A 20,242-nucleotide genomic window follows, 5' to 3' on the forward strand; every position below is an offset into this window, starting at 1 on the left:
GTTTCTTATTCATTGTATATTGATTTCCTTAAGTCACACTTAAGGAAGTTATGACGCAATGAGGGATTACCAGATGAATATGGATGCTTTGGTTTTAAACAAGAAATATAATTTCTCACACATCATTTTTCACTACATGGCAGAGAACATTACTACCAAAGTCAGGGCGTGGAAGTATCCTAGATTCGTACAAATGATGATAGATCACGCGTATCCGGAGATTGATAGGGATATTCAAGACGATTTATTGGTGCAAGCTCACATGTCTAACAATACACTGAAGCAGTTAGTGAAGTATCATCCGAATCATCCAGAGCCAACACTTGTCATCGAGTCTTTTGGTTTTATCAAAGACGTAAAATATGTTGATCCGGATCCAGTGAATCATCAAAACTGGAGGAATGAGGAAGAAATGAAAGAGGCAATATATGCTGATGAGCTGAAGATTCTCGAAAATTTTAAAACCACGAAGAATGAGTGGTATGTGAAAGAGTCTGGGAGAAGACGCAGATTGGCAACTCCTACAGCTGAACAGGGTGAAGGATCATCATCTAAACCAAAGAAGAAACAAAAGAAAATGGCTCGAGCATTGTTGATAGATGAGCCTGAAGATGATAATCCTGTTGTTGATGTTGAAAAAGAACAAGATGTGACTGCTGGAGAAGATGTCTTGATTGATACAGATATGTTTGAAACAGGGCTAGAATTTGTTGCAAATGTAGTACAAGTTGTAACTGCTGAAGTCCAGAAAGAGAAAGAAAAGATTGTGGATGATATTGATGGTGACGATGTGGACAAAGACACAACAAGTTCATCAAGTTCGTCAGATGAAGAGGTTGTAGATGAGAATGAACGTCAGAAAAGGATGCAAGAGGAGATAGAAAAAGAGAAGTTGCTCAGGAAAAGGAAAAGACTAGAAAAGGACGATGATGCTCCTTATATTCCTTCACCAGAGCATGTTACTGAATCACAATCAACTCCAAGAGTTAGGAAGAAAGCTGGTGGTCGAAAGAAAGCAACTCCAAAGATTAGAGTTTCAAAGGGACCTCAGAAGATTGTGCAAAAGAAGAAACCAGAAAAAGAAAGTCAAAAGCCTACTACACCACCACATGAACCAACACATGAACCAACACCACCACAATCACCTATTCATCAATCACCACCTAGACAACCTACTCCTCCACAACAATCCTCACCACCTAGACTACCAACACCTCCAAGACAACCTTCACCGATTCCTCAATCAACACCACCACAACAACAAACACTTTTCACTTCACAAGATCTATTCGGTACACCTCCACTCACTCAAATGCAACCTGAATCTTCTGGCAGAGGTCTTCAAACGCCACAAGATAATCTGTTGGATATTGGTGACTTTGGTTTTGCTAACAATGATCAATTGTTGAAGCTGGAAAAGCGAATGGACGAGGTGATATTGGAAAACAAGAAGTTGGCAGCTGAAAATAAGAAAGTGTCGGATAAAGAAAAACTTCTTGAGGCTCGTGTGAAGAAGCTAGAGAATGAGAATAAGGAGTTGGTGAAGATGGTTGATGCTGATCAAACCGAGATTGATATTCTAAAGGTTCGTGTTGCTGAGCTTGAAGAAGAAAAGAATAGGCGTGATGATCAGAATGAATACTTCAAACTAAAGAACAAAGAGCTTGAAGCAGCTAAGGCTTTAAGAGATCACGAGTTCTATATGCTGAACAGAGTAGTAGAAAGCATGCTTGGAACTTCGGTGAATCAAAAGTTTGAAGAACTGCAAGTTGAAGACCTCAGAGCTGAACGTCAAGCTAAAATTGAAAGGGAAATGAAAGATAAAGGTAAGGGAGTTGAAGGAAGTTCGGCCGTGACTGAAAGGGCTTTAGTACCTTCTATGGTTATCGAGAATCCTGAACCGATATCGGTGATTTCTGGGTTATTTGAAGAAGAAACGCCTTTGGAAGAATTGATGGGTGGCGATGATGAAGATGATGAAGAAGATGATGATGATGAAATAGTATTTTTTGCTAGCAGTCATAGTTCAAAAGGTGATGATGATGATGATGATAATGATGCTGCAGGTGGATCAGGTTTGAGAGTTACTGAAGCTTCCACAGAAAAAGCTGTTGATGACCTGATGAATGATACTGTTAATGAAGAATCATGGGAAGCTAGTGGAAAGGGGGAGTCAAGTAAGTCGCAAATTGTTGAACATTCTGAACAGTTATTTTTGCGCTTAGATGTTTATAGAGAAATGTTGAAAGATGTAAATCCGGAGATCCAATTTGATTTTGAAGAAGAATTGGAGTCTTTTGATGTCAATAAACAGCCTGATTACACGTACAAGTATGTCGAAGAGGCTGATTTATATGATAGAGTCGAAGTGGAAGATTGTTCAGATAATGAAGATGTAACTGAAGATACTTCTAAGTATCCAACTCTCATGGAGTTTTTCGCTGAAGAGAACAGAGAGGAGTTAAGACAGAAAGTGACTGAGGCTGTAAATGAAAAGATCTTTGATAAATAGAAGAAGGATGTTGAGAAGGAAGATAGATCGAAATGGTTTAAAGACAGTCACGAGAAAAAATTCAAAAGGCCTTTTAAGTATTTTCAACGTGATAGGAATGTTTCTCTTGGTGATATAATCAGTTGGGGATATCTACCGCAGGTGAATGCGTATGCCATCCGTAGAGAGTATGGAGTCCAGTATTTCGAACGTTTATATGACATCATGTCATTACCGTGGTGGGACGTCGATGAACTGTCGAAAGTTAGGAGTTTGGATTACCCTGTAAGGAAAAATGATGTGGCGATGTGGTGTTATATTAAGTATGAATCGCTGAAACAGTTTTGCAAGTGGAAGCCTCATCATCCTAAACGTGTACAGAGGGTAGATCCAGAGACCGGAATTACAGAGACTATCTTGAATGTCAAGCCACCAAGAACGATGAAGACAATTCATATGCCTCAGATGGAGCAGGAATTCTATAAAGGATTCATGGGATGGGTGTACAGCTGCATTACAACTGAAGCGATCATTTCTTACAGAGCTGGTGGGGAGATTAGAGAAATTCATGTCTACGATCCAATGTGGTTGGTAAACTGCTCGGCGAAAGATATAGAATGTCTGTTCATCAACAAGATCCGCTATCAGCCAACAGATAAAGAACAAGCATAACAATTTCAACGTGTAGTTTCACTTTGCTTTCAGAAAGGCATCAATTCTGAGAGCAAGTGTAAATCTTCTTGGTGGTCACTGGACGAAAAGATGAAGAGGAAAGTGAAGCGAGAACGCGAATGTGAAAGTCAAAGGCTTGCAGAAAAGAAAGGAATGTTTATGAAGATGCAAGCTGATGAAGAGAAGGCGAGGAAGAAAGAAAATGAAAGAATTAGAGTTGCGCTGAGTAAGAAGCCGAAACCAAGGGAAGAGTCGTACAGAGCTATCTGAAGACCCGAAGACTAGACAAAGACCGCGACTTCATCCAAGGGGGAGTTTGTTGGTGCATAATGTCTAAAGCCTGCGTCTTAGTCGTGTTAGCTTAATGTATAGGGTCTAGATAGGTTGTTTTTGTAAAGTTCAGGGGTTGAAATTGTAATTTAGTGATTTTAATGTCACAGGTTCGCTTATATGGTCAAGTGACACATAAGCGAACCTACAATGAAGGAGGTTCGCTTATGTGGCCTGTCATATGAGCGAACCTGCAAAATCTATATATACCCCTGTTGTCTTTCACATTTGCAACTGTTCACATCATCGGAAGCCGAACTGCTGACCGTACATTTGCTGAAATATTAATGTGAAAGAGTGTTTAAAGTGAATCCTATCTGTTTCTACTCACTTCTTCCATCTTTTTGCTTTGTTTCATGCCAAATATGTATTTCCGCGACATATTCGGTAGGCACTAGCTCGAATTGACTCATTTCAGAGGTCATACTGATCCTACAATAAAACTAACCCTTTTTAAGTACTAATGTTGGAAAAAGTGTGCTTTTGTCTTCCTTTTGTATTTTCAGGACCAAAAGAGCTTAAATGAACAAAAGGAACAAATATGCAGCAAAAACTAACATAAATACAAAGAAAAGGAATAAACGTGGCATTCCCGACCCCTTGACAACATCTCCCCAAGCAAAAACAAGAAACAGAAGGCTGACCACGGCCTGTGCCCAGCAGACACGGGGGCATTGTCAGGTGTCTGCCGAAAGGGACAAAGTTATAGAAGCTTCTACGCCCACCACGGGGGCGTGCGCAGCTTAGCACGGGGCATGGTCAACACTAAGATTTGAAAAATCTTGCAAATTTTTATAGTACAGATACGCTTCTGCACACGGGGCCGTGCCCAGCGAACACGGGGCCGTGCCCAGCGAACACGGGGTCGTGTGGAGCCTAATGCAAAAAATTGCAATTAATGAAGGAAGATAAAGGAGATGGACATGGGGGCGTGTCCAGCGGACACGGGGCCGTGGTCGGGCTACTGTTCCAGCTATAAATAGGGGTGCTTGGTTCACTTCAAAGGCATCGCTTGGCAAACCACCTCTCTCCCACTTTGCCACAACTCCACCACCACATTAACACCCTCATCCACCACCATCATCCATCATCCACCTTAGAGTGTGTGTAGTAGTCTCGGGATCCAAGATTGATCGTAAGAGTTCTTGTCAATCAAAGGCCATGTTTGGCTAAGTCTCTTACATCACTTGGTGAAGACTAGCATTTAATGTATTACTTTTAATTTTTAATCTTTTCACACTTTTTATTTGGTTTTGTATTAATGACTTTAATAACTATTTTCTTATGTTGAAAGTGAAACTTCCTTATCATTTGTCCGTGGTGTCTTGGCATTACTTTAATGTCTATATAAAGTAAAAGATTTTCTCCATTCATATCTCTATGGTCTATATAGAGATATGTTGACGACCTAGTCGGGAGTGAAGGGAATGGTTTGGTAAGGTTCTTGCCTTGTTTAATGTATAGATCCTGCAAGGACCTGGGTTAAGCTTACTAGGACCTCCTTCAATACCCACTACTATTGGATGGCCGGGGTGCGAATGGCTTGATCCCCTCATATGTAAACTACTATTAATACACTAAACCAGCTACATGGGATTGTATCCCTGCTGACTCAAACCACTTAGCCGAGGGTAACCTCACCTTCAAAAGTGGGGCCTACCACTTTACGCATTAATAACTTAATTAATTATCTTCCAATATTCCGAACCTTTGGGATTGTATCCTTGCTGACTCAAACCACTGGGTTGAGGGTAACATCACCTTCAAAAGAGAGGCCTACTACTATAACTAAGATAATCTCTTAAAAAGTGCAAAAGTGCGGAAATCGTCAAAGGATACATTAAACGCGAGTCGGATCCAAGTGATTCATATTATCTATCTGTTTTTATTTTATTTTTATTTTCAGCATTTTAGTTTTTATTTTTCATACTTAAAACCTTTTCTAAAAATTTTGATTTGATTAGACGTTGAGGATAAACCAGTACTAAAAGCTCTTATGTCCTTGGATGACCCCGGTATCTTACCAACGCTATACTACGTTCACGATGGTTGCACTTGCCCATATGTGTGTTTAGTGTTAGTAGAATATCGTATTTTATAAATTTTAAACTTGAATAATGTGTAAAATGGGCTTAAAATATTGATAAAAATATAACACACTCGACACGCATCAAGTTTTTGGCGCCGTTGCCGGGGACACAAGGATTTTAAGAAAGTTAGGAATCAACGGCCTAATCGTTTTTCTTATTCCTTTTTCTGTTTTTTTTAGGATTTTTCTAGATTTTTCAGCTTCTGCATACTTCAGCACGGGGCCGTGCCTGGTCGGACACAGGCCGTGCCCAACATCCTTACTGACAGTTTTTGTTTTCTGAGTTACAGAAAGGTGATCACGGGGCCGTGTCGGTGCGGCACGGGGCCGTGTTGAACTTTCCAATAACAGGGATCCAGAAAACAATCACTGTAACCACGACCACGGGTCGTGGTCAGCCAGCGACCACGGGGCCATCGTAAGACTTCTGACCAACAATTTTTTTTTTATCACAGGACTTGGGACCCAGGCACCGCACCTGAACTTCCTACGCAGTGCATGAGTTCCAGTTCCAATAAAGATAAAAGAATCGCTAGATGAACCCGAACGCTCTCAAAGAAAAAGACTTAAAGCTAAAACACAAGAGAAAATTTTGGGGGAACCACTTCCAATGGCGGATCAGCGTACCTTAATGGATTACTTATGGCCCACGGTAGGTAATCTTGACGCCACTATCAATGCACCGAATGTCGATGCCAACAACTTCGAGCTTCGGCCGCATTTGATACAAATGCTCCAAAACTCCGCAACTTTCCATGGGCTTGCGGGCGAACATCCCCACTTACATATTACCAACTTTTTGGAAATATGTGATACTATTCAGATCAACGGAGCATAAAATGACGCCATCCGCCTCTGAATGTTCCCGTTTTCACTAAAAGACCGAGCTAAGGCTTGGCTTAACACCCTCCCAAGTGGTTCGGTAAACACTTGGGATGAACTAGCCTAAAAGTTTCTATATAAGTATTTCCCTTCTTCTAAAATGGCTAAATTAATGACTGAAATTAATATATACTCACAAGAGGACGGGGAATCCTTATATGAAACTTGGGAAAGATTCAAGGAGCTATTAAGAAAATGCCCTCATCATGGTCTTGTAGTATGGCAACAAGTATCCACTTTCTATAATGGGTTGTTGCCACACACAAGACGAACGCTTGACTTTAGCTCCGGGGGACATATAGGTAATCGTCGCCCAAATGAAATTTATAATCAAATTGAGGAAATTGCTCAAAACAATTTTCAATGGCACACTCCCCGTGTGACAACCCTCACCAAACTAGGTATCCGTACGAATTAATTAATATTAAATTACTGCTTAATTACTGTGCTTGCTTTCAATTGTGGATAAACTGCTACTTGAATACCGATACATACACTTACCTGCATCATACTTTATTAACTGTCACTCTATTATTTACATACAGAACTTTAGTGACAACCTTGATGCACAAAAGCACAGTAGCACAATGAACGGATAACCCATTAAACATGCTGATATAGCCAGCATCAAGCAAACACTGCCTCTAAGGCCTGTACGAGCCAGGAATAGTTTACTACACTAGTAGAGAGTGTAGGGAAATGAGGGTTGTAGAACTACGTCACTAGGTGATAGTTATAGTGACTGGATGCGCCTAAAACATGATTTAAACACAAATCCTGCACTTTAATATAAAATTCAGCTTTTTAGCAAACTAGTAAAGTGCAAAAACATGGGAAAATAATACTAGACACTTTCCAAAGTGTCGGAAATTCTTTGTGTCACTAAAAATAATATTAACGGCACTTTAAAGCTTTGTTAAGCACCTTAACGGATCACTATCCAACCAAACAACCGGACTTTACCCGGAACATAGAAATAATGTCAATGACATTGTTTTTCTTTTTCTGAACCAGTTAGGGTCCCCGAATACCCTAACACCAGCCACAAGACACTACACTCTAGTAACTAACTTAGGGGTCCTACTTAACAACTAATACTTAACAAATTAGTTACAATCTAACTATGGAACCCCCCCCCCCCCCAACGAAATTGGTTCCCCATAGTGGACACCATCTTACAACAATTGATTATCTTAATCCCCTTTGCTTGATATATTGACAACACAAAACCCTTTGGATAATTAAGATGAAATTGCCTATAAGTAACAACTTAAGTCCAACATCCATTTCACAACACTTAACAAAAAAATCAAACTCCTCTCTCTCCCTCACTAGTAGTCTCGGCCGAAGACATAGGACACACTACCACCACCTTTCGATTTCATTCAAGGCATTTTACTTGCATTCAAGGGTGAAGGATCACGCATAAGGAAGCTCGGTGCACTCGGATTGCCAAGGACCTCTCTACAACGCTTTTAACCACTCGTTTTTCGACTAGTTTCTTCCCTAGCCTCGAGCTAGTAGTAAGTGACTCTAAACGCCTTCTTGATCTATTCTAAAGTGGTTAATAAGGATTTTGTCGGTTAAAAATCACTAACATACAAGATCACAAACTAAAATTCTACTAAAGTGATGAACATGATGGTTAATTGATGAATAATTGTGTAAAACTTGTGAGACTTGTTTTATTATGATTATTTAGTGTTGTTTTTTGCTAGTAGTAGCTCGGATCGTCATCTAACCCGGCTACGTCATGTCCATGGAATATGATCTAGTGTATGTTTAAGTGTGAAAGTGGTTAGATGAAGAACACCACTACTATTAAACATGAACTTGTGTAAAAACAATTTTTCTTATGAAATGGAGTTCTAAACTAGTAGATCTAAATATCTACAAGTGGTATTTTCGAAAAACCAAGTGTAAGGTGAAATCATATTTTAAAGCTGGATCTTTCATAAACTAAAAGTGATTTTGTGAACACACAAGTGTGTAGACAATTGTGTAACAAAAAGTTTTAACAAAGAATAATTTTTGTAATTTTTGACTAGAAGATGTACAAATTCATTTTCTGTAAAAACAAGATTCTCAAGAAATCGATTTTATTTATAGAAAGATCTATTAAAAATAATGGAAAGTTACTACGCACTTTTACATAAACCACAACTTCATGTGTTTTGCGATTTATATCTATTTTGACTAGTTTGATGTTGAAACATTGTTTATTGATGTTGGGAATATTGTTGAATTAAATTTTTAAAAGGAAATGATACGCTTAAAAGCATGGCCACCTCCTGGCGAAATTCTTCCAGAAATATAACACTTGGGAATATTTTTTTTACACCAAGTGTTATTAATATATTTTCAACTTGTTTTCCCAAATACTTTTCGCCACGATTTTTATTACAAAACTTCCAAGTGTCGGAGGTGGGATTTTCACAAAATAAAACTTGATAAATATATATTTAGTATATATTTTCCGTAATAACACTTGTGAGATTTTTATGATTATTTTGCGACTGTACAAATATTATTTTTAGGGTAAAAATAATATTACTAAATATTCACGGCTCCAAAATAATACGAACGCCTTCACAATAAATATTTAAGTTACACCGATAATTATTGTTACCACCCGAACTGTACAACGTAACTTACGTATTTTCGGAAAATACTATTGAACGTGTATTTTGACAAAAGTATTATTTTGGAAAATTCTATGGAATAAAATATAATATTTTTGGGAAAAATATTCATATTTTGGAAATAAAGTATTCTGGATAAATGGACTAAAATATATTTTATTAAGTGAGACTTAATAATATATTTCTAAGATATACGAAACGCACATGTATTAAAACCCCCATCCTTGGGAAGGAATATATTCACCAAGTAATTGCGAAGTGTAATTACGAAATAGTTGCCTAACTATTTCCCCAAAGACATTAAACCTTAAACTAAGGCACGGCCGTCCGTCTAATAGAAGTTAGTACGTGTAGGTCGTCGCACAACAAATTTTCTGGGAGATACCTTTTAGAGACACACTTCGGTGAGTTCATGTCCCCCTTTTCTCTTAACTGTTTTCAGTTTTCTAAACTGCGGGGGTGAAATACATGTTACTATGATTACAAGTACTTTTTACATGGTATGGTTAGCGTAAGGAGGGTTACTGCTTAGATCATGTGAGTGGGTAGGCGTGAACTGAAGGCCATTAATCCTCAGAGTGGGACCGAGGGACAATAGCGGTAGATCTATCTGGGTGTAGCGAGCCCAGCCCCAGGCCCAACAGAACGGACCTCGGGGTGACTTTGTGCCCAAAGCAAAGTCCGCTAGGTTTGAGTCTTCCTACAACACTTCACACATATCAATGGCCTTGAAAACCATTGGTGATCTCTTTATTTCCTTATTTGCTACATACCAGGATTTTTATACTTACAAAGGTTTTTACATACTCACTACACATGAACTCGCTCAACATTTTTGTTGATTTTTCTAACTTACATGTATTTCAGGGAACTAAAGATCTGGCACGGTATGCTACGCTGCATTAGAGTATGGGATCATCCACGTTTAGGGTTTGTGACTTTTACCTGGACGAGTTGCAAGTCTTAAACGATGTTTATTTTAAGTTTGTGGTTGTGTCTTTCAAACAATGTTTTATGTTATTATGTTGAAATTCCCATTGCATGTGTCAACGCCTCAAGACAATGTTATGTTACTTTTATTTTAGAACTTAAATCAATGGATGATCTGCATGGTTTTTACTTTCATATAGCTTTGTTGTGATTAAGCTATGGTATTAAGAGGTCACACCAAATAAACCACGCTTCTGCAAAGCCAGGGTGTGACAGCTTGGTATCAGAGCTCTGGTCATAGCAAACTAGGATTCCTTCTCGAGTCTAGACTATGATCACTAGGGCTCTCACGAAAACATTTTTACACTGCATACCACTTAAGTCCAGATCCAAAATGTTTTCACAAACAAAAGTTGAGCACATTTTATTTATTAGTTATGGCTCAGTCTGGGAGGCTGAGGCTCGGTCTGGGAGGCTGACGCTCGGTCTGGGAGGCCGAGGTAGTTGTCTAGTGGGACTAGGGAGTCAGTCTGGGAGGCTGGGAGAATTGTCTAGTGGGACTAGGGAGTCAGTCTGGGAGGCTGGGAGGCTAGTGGGACTAGGAAGATCAGTCTGGGAGGCTGGGAGGCTAGTGGGACTAGGAAGATCAGTCTGGGAGGCTGGGAGGCTAGTGGGACTAGGAGAACTATTTGATTGCTTATTGGACTAATGTGCTTATCTGACTATATGATTGATTATTTGTGCATATGCGTGTTTGTGTTACAAACGCTATGGCTTCATCCGGCACAGGAGAGTCGGACACCACCGACCCTATACCCATTGTATCAGACGACAGCGAGTCATCAGAGCGAGAGGTGTACACTTCGGACACCACCAGAATAGACGACGACGATCTCCAGCCGTTTGCACTACCCGATGCCGTTGTCGAGCCCGCTGATGGCCGCATCGCTGGGGATTTGCCGCTTGTGGTGATCCCTGCTCCCATACCCCTTGCCATGTACCCAGTTATCGATATGCCTCTTGACGTAGTCGCTGATGACGACGTCGATTTGTGTGACGACGAGCCACTGGAGGATGACGTTAAGGGCGAGGCCCTATTAGCTGCTGACGATCTCTTGCTTCTCGCAGATGCTCCTGCTGAGGAGTCACCTGCCCATTCACCTGTCCCCGACTCTTTCGAGTCTGTGGCATCTGCACCGTCGCACGCGCAGGGCGCGCAACACTACTCGCACGATTCAGACCCCGATAGGGCTTCATCGGCTGCACCTGCCCCTGCCCCGAGTATCGCGATCGAGCATGATATTGATGATGATTCCGACCCTGTTTTTTTGCTTGGTTTCGATCCAGACCAGGACATTGAGTTCATACACCTAGATCAGCCCATGGAGGACCCAGTTGATCCAGTTGACCTTGCGTTCGCTGATCCCGCAGATTTCAAGATGGAGTTTGACAACCCGGAGCCTGCTGTGGCCCCCGAGCCAGTAGTTGCTCCAGACCCTGCATTCGAGCATGATCCTATTCATGCTGATGTACCCGTTGTTGATCCTTTGATTGCTGATATACCTGTTGATGACCATCCGATTGTTGCTCCACTGTTGGAGGATGATCATGTTGTTGCTGATGCTCATATTGATGCACCACCATTGTTAGAGGGTCCTGTTGCTGCTCCACTGGTATTGGATGAGCATGTTGCTGATATACCCGCTGATCCTGTTATTGTTGCTCCTTTTCCTGACCCTGTACCTATAGAGCCTGACCACGCACTCTTTGCGACTCATGTCGACCCTCAGTATGCGCACACCCGGAATGGGTGGATAGAGGACGATGATGATTTTCCACCTTTTGTGGTACTACTTACACCTGTTTCAGCACCGGCTCCAGCTCATTTTGATGCACCCCTGTTCCCCACACACACTTCTGATGCGCATCGCGCAGATCTACCCATCACATTTCTCTAGGAGATCCCTCTGCCACGTCCTGGAGAGTGCTCTTCTCGTCAGCCCTTCGGCCATGCACCTTTTCTGACTGGAGGAGATCAGTTCGTACCACAGATCCCTCATCATACTGTTATTCCCCCTGTTGCACTGTTTTCTGTGCCATCTTTTGCTCCATCCAGCGAGCCTTTTCTTTGGACTTCACCACCCATCATGCCACCATCTGATCCCTATCATCCTTACCACATGGGTTATTCTGTAGAGGATGTTCTCAGGTAATTCATGGTACAGGAGGAGGCACTTACACGTCGCGTGTAGGAGCTTGAGATAGCACAGCAACCCCCATGCCAGTGCCAGGGCCAGACTCACTCTGCTATTTCACCCCCTCCTCATCCGTTATCTCCAGACTCTGCTGCTCTTATTTGGACTCAGGAGCAGCAGATAGCTTTCTTGTTGTGTTCTCACCGAGCCATGGAGGAGGATTGGCTTCACATGCGCCGACTGTTCTATTCTCATTTTCCCCCTCCTCCACCGCCATCAGCGTAGGGCTATTTTGTACGACACGGGTGGACTTTTGTTGAGAAGACGACGATTGCTTAGACTGCACAGCTTTTTGGAGACTGCATATTGATCTTGACTTTTGATGTTATGTATATGGGATATTGTTGACATTGATTTGATATTTTGGACTGGGGTGATGTAGCCCTTTAGTCGTTGATGTTGTATGTTATAGTTATGTACATGTACACTTTACCATGTGGTCTCGATTTATGGCAATGCAATCGCAGTATTCTCATCACATGTGATGTTTGATTGATTATTTATGTTTTATAACATGGGATGTTGTGTGACTGATATATTTATAACATGGGATGTTGTGTGATTGGTTTATTTATAACATGAGATGTTATGTATTATTACTATCATTATATACGTACACATTACTACTATGACCTGACCAACGTAAACATATCTTATAGAAGATGCCACCAAGACGTCAAACACGCATGCCTACCAACAATGCAGAACTTCAGCAAGTCATCGCTGCCGCCATCGCATAATACGCCGCCTCTCAAGGAGGAACTAGCGGAAGTAATTCCGGCAATACCGGCAACAACAATCCGCCTCATGGTAATACTAAGTCATTAAAGCATACCATGATACAATTGGATATCTCTAGCACGTTTGCTAATACCGTTTGTATAATCTAACGCATGTGCAGGGTTCACATACAAGCAGTTCCTAGACTGCAAACCTGTAAACTTTGACGGCACCGGAGATGCTGTTGCTTTTGTTCGATGGGCCGAGAAGACAGAGTCAGTTCTCCGCATGAGCAAATGCGCCCCAGACCAGCATGTTACCTACATTTGGAGGCTATTCTTGGGCGGAGCCCTGTCATGGTGGAATTTACAAGTCCAAACCCTCAGTGAAGCCGCAGCCTACGCAATGACATGGAATGAGCTGAAAGAGCTCATGCAAAGGAAGTATTGTTCACGCGCTGAAATTCAAAAGTTGGAAACTGAGTTTTGGCATTTGAAGATGGAAGGTCCGAAAATTGCAGAATATGTTCAAAGGTTTCACGACTTGTCTCATGTGGTACCTTATATGGTCACACCGGAATTCAAGCGAATCGAGCACTTCATTTGGGGTTTAGCTCCTCAAATCATAAGTATGGTGACCTCATCCAAGCCTGCAACTATCACTGGGGCGATCGATCTGAGCGTAGCTCTCACTGAGGAGGCGATCCGCCTAAACAAGTTTTCTGAAGTTGAACCAAAGAAGAAGGAGACTCACGTCGAGTCGTCTGGGGGTAATAAAAGAAAATTCTCAAACTTCAAACAAGGCACAAGCGGTGATGGCAGGAAGGGAGAACCAAGCGCGCCAGTCCAAGCTACGACTGGTACTGGAAGGAAAGGAAAGGGATATATGGGTACACATCCCAAGTGCAACACCTGCCAGCGTCACCACTCAGATCGGTGTGGTTTAAAAGTATGTGAAGCTTGTGGAAAGACTGGTCACTCGAAGGATTCTTGTTGGGCTACTGTTGGCCGGGGAGGCCAAGAAGGATTTGGAAATAGAAACAATAACCGGGGTGGAAATGGAAATCGCCCACAAGGAAACAATGGAGGAAACGGGAATCGAGGCAACAATGCGAATCAGGCTGGTAATGCGAACCGAAACAACAACAATCAAGCTGGGAATGGTGTAGGAAACGGGCAAAGACCAGGTTGCTTTAACTATGGTGACATCGAGCACTATAAGAGGAACTGCCCGAATTAAACCAAGCACGTGGAAGAGTTTTCAATATCGAAGCGAGGGAAGCGCGCCAGGATCCCAATGTTGTTACTGGTACGTTCCCTGTAAACCAACGCTTTGCATCTGTTTTATTTGATACTGGTGCCAATTATAGCTTCGTATCGTTAGAGTTTAAGAATATGCTTGGATTAGCCGCTAGCAAATTAGATATTCCCTACTCGATCGAATTAGCTAATGGAAAGTTAGTAGAAGCTAATGAAGTGATCAGAGGTTGCGTAATCGAGTTTGGAGAGCGTGAGTTTACACTGGATCTACTACCAGTCCAGCTGGGAAGCTTCGACGTGGTAGTAGGAATGGATTGGCTATCAAGCAACAAGGCAGAAATTGTTTGTCACGAAAAGGTCGTTCGTATCCCAACCGAAGAGGGTGAAACAATTGTGGTTCATGGTGAAAAGCGTGATACGCCTATACGGATTATCAGCCGCCTGAAAGCCCGTAAGTGTTTACAGAAAGGATGTGCTGCCTTCCTGGCACACATCGTGGATAAGAAGGCTGCTGAGCCGAAAATCGAAGACATCCCTATCGTGAGGGAGTATCCGGAAGTCTTCCCAGTGGACTTGCCAGGATTGCCACCCCAAAGGCAAGTGGAGTTCCGTATCGACCTAGTTCCAGGCGCCGCGCCTGTGGCTAAGGCATCCTATAGACTTGCCCCGTCTGAAATGCAAGAATTATCGACATAACTTCAAGAGTTGCTAGACAAAGGATTCACCCGACCAAGCTTCTCACCTTGGGGAGCTCCAGTTTTATTTGTTAAAAAGAAAGACGGTAGTCTTCGTATGTGCATCGACTACCGGGAGTTGAATAAGTTGACCGTCAAAAATAGGTATCCCCTGCCAAGGATCAATGACTTATTCGATCAGCTCCAAGGTTCAAGCTTTTACTCTAAGATCGATCTTCAATCTGGGTACCATCAGCTAAGGATACAAGAGGAGAGTATCTCGAAGACAGCCTTCAGAACTCGCTATGGACACTACGAGTTCCTAGTTATGCCGTTTGGGTTGACAAACGCACCTGCTATTTTTATGGACCTAATGAACAGAGTTTGCAAGCGGTACTTGGATAAGTTCGTGATTGTGTTTATCGACGACATTTTGATTTATTCAAAGACAAAGGCTGAGCACGAACAACATTTAAGGGCCATTTTGGAGTTGCTGAAAAAGGAACAGTTGTATGCCAAATTCTCTAAGTCCGAGTTTTGGCTACGAGAGGTCCAATTCCTTGGACATGTGGTAAATGAGGATGGAATTCATGTGGATCCCACCAAGATCGAAGCGATAAAGAATTGGGAAACCCCAAAGACACCAACCGAAATCCGACAATTCTTGGGTTTGGCTGGCTACTATCGAAGGTTCATTGAGGATTTTTCAAAAATCGCTTAACCACTGATGTCACACCCCCAAAAATCCACATGCGGAGTACAACCGCTTGGAGGCGTGACTGACCAGGATCTTAACCACCAATCACATTGAACATCATAAGTATATTTAAATAAACTTTCATTTATTAACAATAGTGTACAATATTCCCAGTTTACAGCGGAAGCATATTCAACTCATTAAGTGTTTATAAAATCACATGTAAGCTCTAAGTCTTGTGTTGCGTTTCCTTGTGTTCCGAACCATGACCACTCCAGCTTCCCAGACAGCAAGTTCCTTTGACATGCACCTAAAGGCCTGCAAGGCATGTAACAACTAGTCAACAACAATGTTGAGCGAGTTCACAGTTGGGTGTACGTTTTAAGTGTTTTACGAAAACGTAGTTTATCTTTAGCTGGCTCACTTGCCGTGGGGGTTTCCCATGTAGAAAATATGTTTAACCAGTTTATCTTATTTCTCAAAATGTATCCATAGATGGTGGGGGTTTCCCATAGTTAAAAACATGATTAATCCGTTTACTCTGTTTCCCAAACCTTTTTATGATATTTAGTGGGGGCTTCCCATGTTTGTATGTACTAGACTAGTGGTAACCATAAGTGTTCTTCTTAACCCGAGAACTGTAGTACGTACAAGCTTTACGTAGGTTTTACGTAAGTGTCCTTCTTTACCCGAGGACAGTGGTACGCGTGGGGTTTACGTAGGTTTTACGTAGGTGTCCTTCCTGACTCCGGAAGACAGTAGCATGTATGAGTTTACGTAGGTTTTACGTAAGTGTCCTTCCTGACTCCGGAAGACAGTAGTATGTACTTGTTTACGTAGGTTTTACGTAAGTGTCCTGCTTAACCCGAGGACCATGGTAGACAGTCTAGTAACCGTGTAAGTACGAGAAATTGTTCAATTCCATCATTTAACCCATTCCCTATCCCCGGGAATCCCATGCCTTGGTAAAGAGTGTGAACTCACCTTGGTTTGCTTGGTATGCTAAAGTATTACACGCTCACAATTTATCAGTTACGGCCTATAATACACACGTATATAAAATCAAATATTCGTTCATAAAGACTCGTATGAAATGTAATGTCACATGTTGCTTGGTAGTTAACATCGTGTAACTCGTAACAGTTAATCAAATCCACACAATTCATGCTTCACATAAAGGCTTTCTCAGTCCATTCTGACAAGTTATCCACTAACAGACTCAACAGGAGTAATAGACTTAACAGAGTTAATATACTAACTGAGTTTACTAAACTAACAGAGTTATCATACTAACAGAATTAATAAACTAACCGAGTTAATCTTAACAGGGTTACAAGACTTAACTGAGTTAGCCACTTAACAAAGTTGCATACATAATAGAGTTAACAGAGTTGCCAACTAACGAAGTTAATGGAATAACAGAACACTTCGACGAAATCCAACACCTGGCGAAAACCCTTTTAGTGCGAAAACACATTTGACGAAAACCCAAGGGTTTTCGTCTGGAACATCATCATCATTAGCAACAGTTACGTAACACGGACAACCCTAATCAACTCTAACAGTCTCCACGGTCTAAATCAACAATTCGATCATTCATATCAGTTTGAAATCATTGATTATTATTATAGAAACATTGTGTCTCTACTCAATTAATATATGATCACATATCCTTCCATATTAATCCCAACATAACTTGCAATACACTAAAATTTAATTTAACAGTCATGGCCGATAACAAGGAGGTGAGGGTTATCCAAGTGGCTGCCTTTTCTAATGTACACATGATGAAAAACTCGGACCTTTTGTGTGTGCTTCACAAAAAGTCGGACCAAGGTGTTTAACACCACAAAAGTCGGACAAGATCATCACAAGGTCGGACAAGATCATCACAAAGTCAGACAAGGCTATAAAATTCGGACCCATGCTTTCCTTTATCAAAAGTTCGGACCCTATGTGTTAAATCAAAGAGTTCGGACCATGTTTACACAACACAAAAGTCTGACCTATCTTAACATTCCAAAAAGTCGGACCTCATTAACATTATGAAAGTCGGACCTCCTTAACATCTTGAAAGTCGGACCCTTATGATAAATTCGGACTAAACAACATAAAACTCGGACCTCATTTAAAACTCAGACTATGAATCCCCTTTGAAATTCGGACCTCATACATATTGTCACTAAAAGTTGGACCCTCGTGTATTAATAGAACAGTCGGACTATAGGGTTTCTTGTAAGATTCGAACTACACTTTACACAATAAAAAGTCGGATCATGTCCACACTACAAAGGTCGGACTAATCATCATTATAAAGTTCGGACAATATAAGCAATCAAAAATCAAACCAATAGTCAATCATGCGAATCAAATGGAACAGTTACGTTTGCAGAAGACTATGATCAAAACCCTAATCTCATACATTTGCATTTGCAGTAATCTAATCAACAATCAACCATCTCTATCATACCAGGCATCTTAGCATCAGACAAATGATTACACAACTAATCATAACCATTTCACAATAATCAGAATTGATTAATAACCGCAGAACCATCATATGAAGAACTAGGGTTTTTGCATGAATCAACAATCAATGATTAACAACAAATAACCATTAAACAATTTACCTTGGATTGATTCTAGAGAAAGAGAGGGATCAAGAGTGATGATTGAGAGCTTGTGCCAATGATGAAGAAGATGATTGTAGAGAGAGTTGTAGAGAAGGATGTGAAAGCACGTATGATGATTGTGAGATGATTGTGAGGGAGGTTAGGGTTAAGGGTGATTAAAATTTCACTAACTACTCTACTCACCCCTTAGTATCATCTTTTACATAAACACCCATCACAATATAATTTACAGTTTCATCACCAAGTTCATGTATTTGTCATATCTTTAACACATAACCATGCACAATCACAATACACTTTATTGAACCAAAACGTATACAGTTACAAAGCAAACCAATTGTGCAAGTAAACAACTAAACAAACAGTGAACGTGCAATAAATGCGAAAGTGAAATCTCGGAAACTCGAGTTGTCACATTATCCCCAACTTGAAAGAAATTTCGTCCCGAAATTTAGCATGCTGTTACTGAGGAAGCTGCTTAAGTTGTATCGTTTACTGGTTTTCCTGGGGTGTCACATCATCCCCCCGTTGATTTGGAATTTCGTCCCGAAATTCTGTAGTAGCTTCAGCCTCAGTAGTGGTTGCACGGTTTCCGAATAACTGGGGATACTTGAGTTTCATTTGATCTTCTCGTTCCCAGGTGAACTCTGGGCCACGATGGGAGTTCCAACGAACTCGTACAAGAGGTATTCTAGTGCTGTTGAGGACCTTAACATCCCGGTCCGTGATTTCAACTGGTTCCTCGACGAACTGCAACCGCTCGTCGATAGTGAGTTCCTTCAAAGGAACTATGAGGGTCTCATCTGACAGACACTTCTTCAGATTCGACACGTGGAAAACATCGTGAACTGCACCGAGTTCAGCTGGTAGGTTCAGTTTGTAGGCCACTTTGCCTATTTTCTCGATGATTTCGAATGGTCCTACATACCGCGGATTGAGTTTACCTCGTTTACCAAAATGAACCACACCCTTCCAGGGTGAGACTTTGAGCAGCACTCGATCCCCAACTTGGAACTCGAGCGGTTTCCTGCGCTTGTCGGCGTAACTTTTCTGACGGTCGCGAGCTGCCGCCATGCGTTGTCGTATCTGTGCAATTCGTTCAGTAGCATCAACTACAAGTTCTAGACCTGTGATTTGACTATCTCCCACCTCTGCCCAACAGAGAGGTGACCGACATTTACGTCCGTACAATGCCTCGAATGGAGCGGCTTGATTGCTGGTGTGGTAACTGTTATTGTACGAAAACTCCACTAAAGGGAGATGTTTTTCCCAGCTGTTGCTGAAATCGATAACACATGCCCGAAGCATGTCTTCTAAGGTTTGAATCGTGCGCTCAGACTGCCCATCCGTCTGAGGGTGATAAGCTGTGCTCATGTCTAATCGAGAGACAAAAGATTTGTGCATTGCTTGCCATAGTTCTGAAGTGAATCGTGCATCCCGATCTGAAATAATAGAGGTTGGCACGCCGTGCCTCGAAACAACTTCTTTCAAGTAGACGTCTGCTAAGGTAGAGAACTTATCCGTTTCTTTGATAGCCAAGAAATGAGCAGACTTTGTGAGCCGATCTACGATCACCCAAATAGTATCATTCCCATGCTGGGATCTAGGCAGGCCAGTAACGAAATCCATGGAAATTTCCTCCCATTTCCACTGCGGTATCTTGGGTTGCTGAAGTAGGCCTGATGGTTTCTGATATTTAACTTTGACCCTTGCACAGGTCAAACATTTGCTTACGTACGTTGCGATGAGAGCTTTCATGCTTGGCCACCAATACATAGTTTTATGATCGTGGTACATCTTATCCGAACCTGGATGTACTGAGTAGCGAGATTTGTGTGCTTCATCCATCACCAGTTCTCATAGACCGCCATACAGTGGGACCCAAATACGCCCCGTTACATAGTAAGCGTCGTCTTCCCTTTGTTCCTTCGTTGCCTTGAGCCGCGTAAAGCTTCAGCCTTGACGTTT

The 20,242-nt window shown here is 41.6% G+C and overlaps 1 non-coding gene across 1 annotated transcript; it reads right to left on the reverse strand.

Moving 5' to 3' along the window:
* Window positions 1–6,570: 6,570 nt before the first annotated feature.
* LOC118492027 lies at window positions 6,571–6,677 on the reverse strand. The gene has a single exon (XR_004892468.1). It is a non-coding gene; the product is annotated as a small nucleolar RNA R71 (small nucleolar RNA).
* Between the last annotated feature and the right edge of the window lie 13,565 nt (window positions 6,678–20,242).

This window comes from Helianthus annuus, chromosome 4, assembly GCF_002127325.2.
Source record: "Helianthus annuus cultivar XRQ/B chromosome 4, HanXRQr2.0-SUNRISE, whole genome shotgun sequence".
In the NCBI taxonomy this organism is placed as follows: Eukaryota; Viridiplantae; Streptophyta; class Magnoliopsida; order Asterales; family Asteraceae; genus Helianthus; species Helianthus annuus.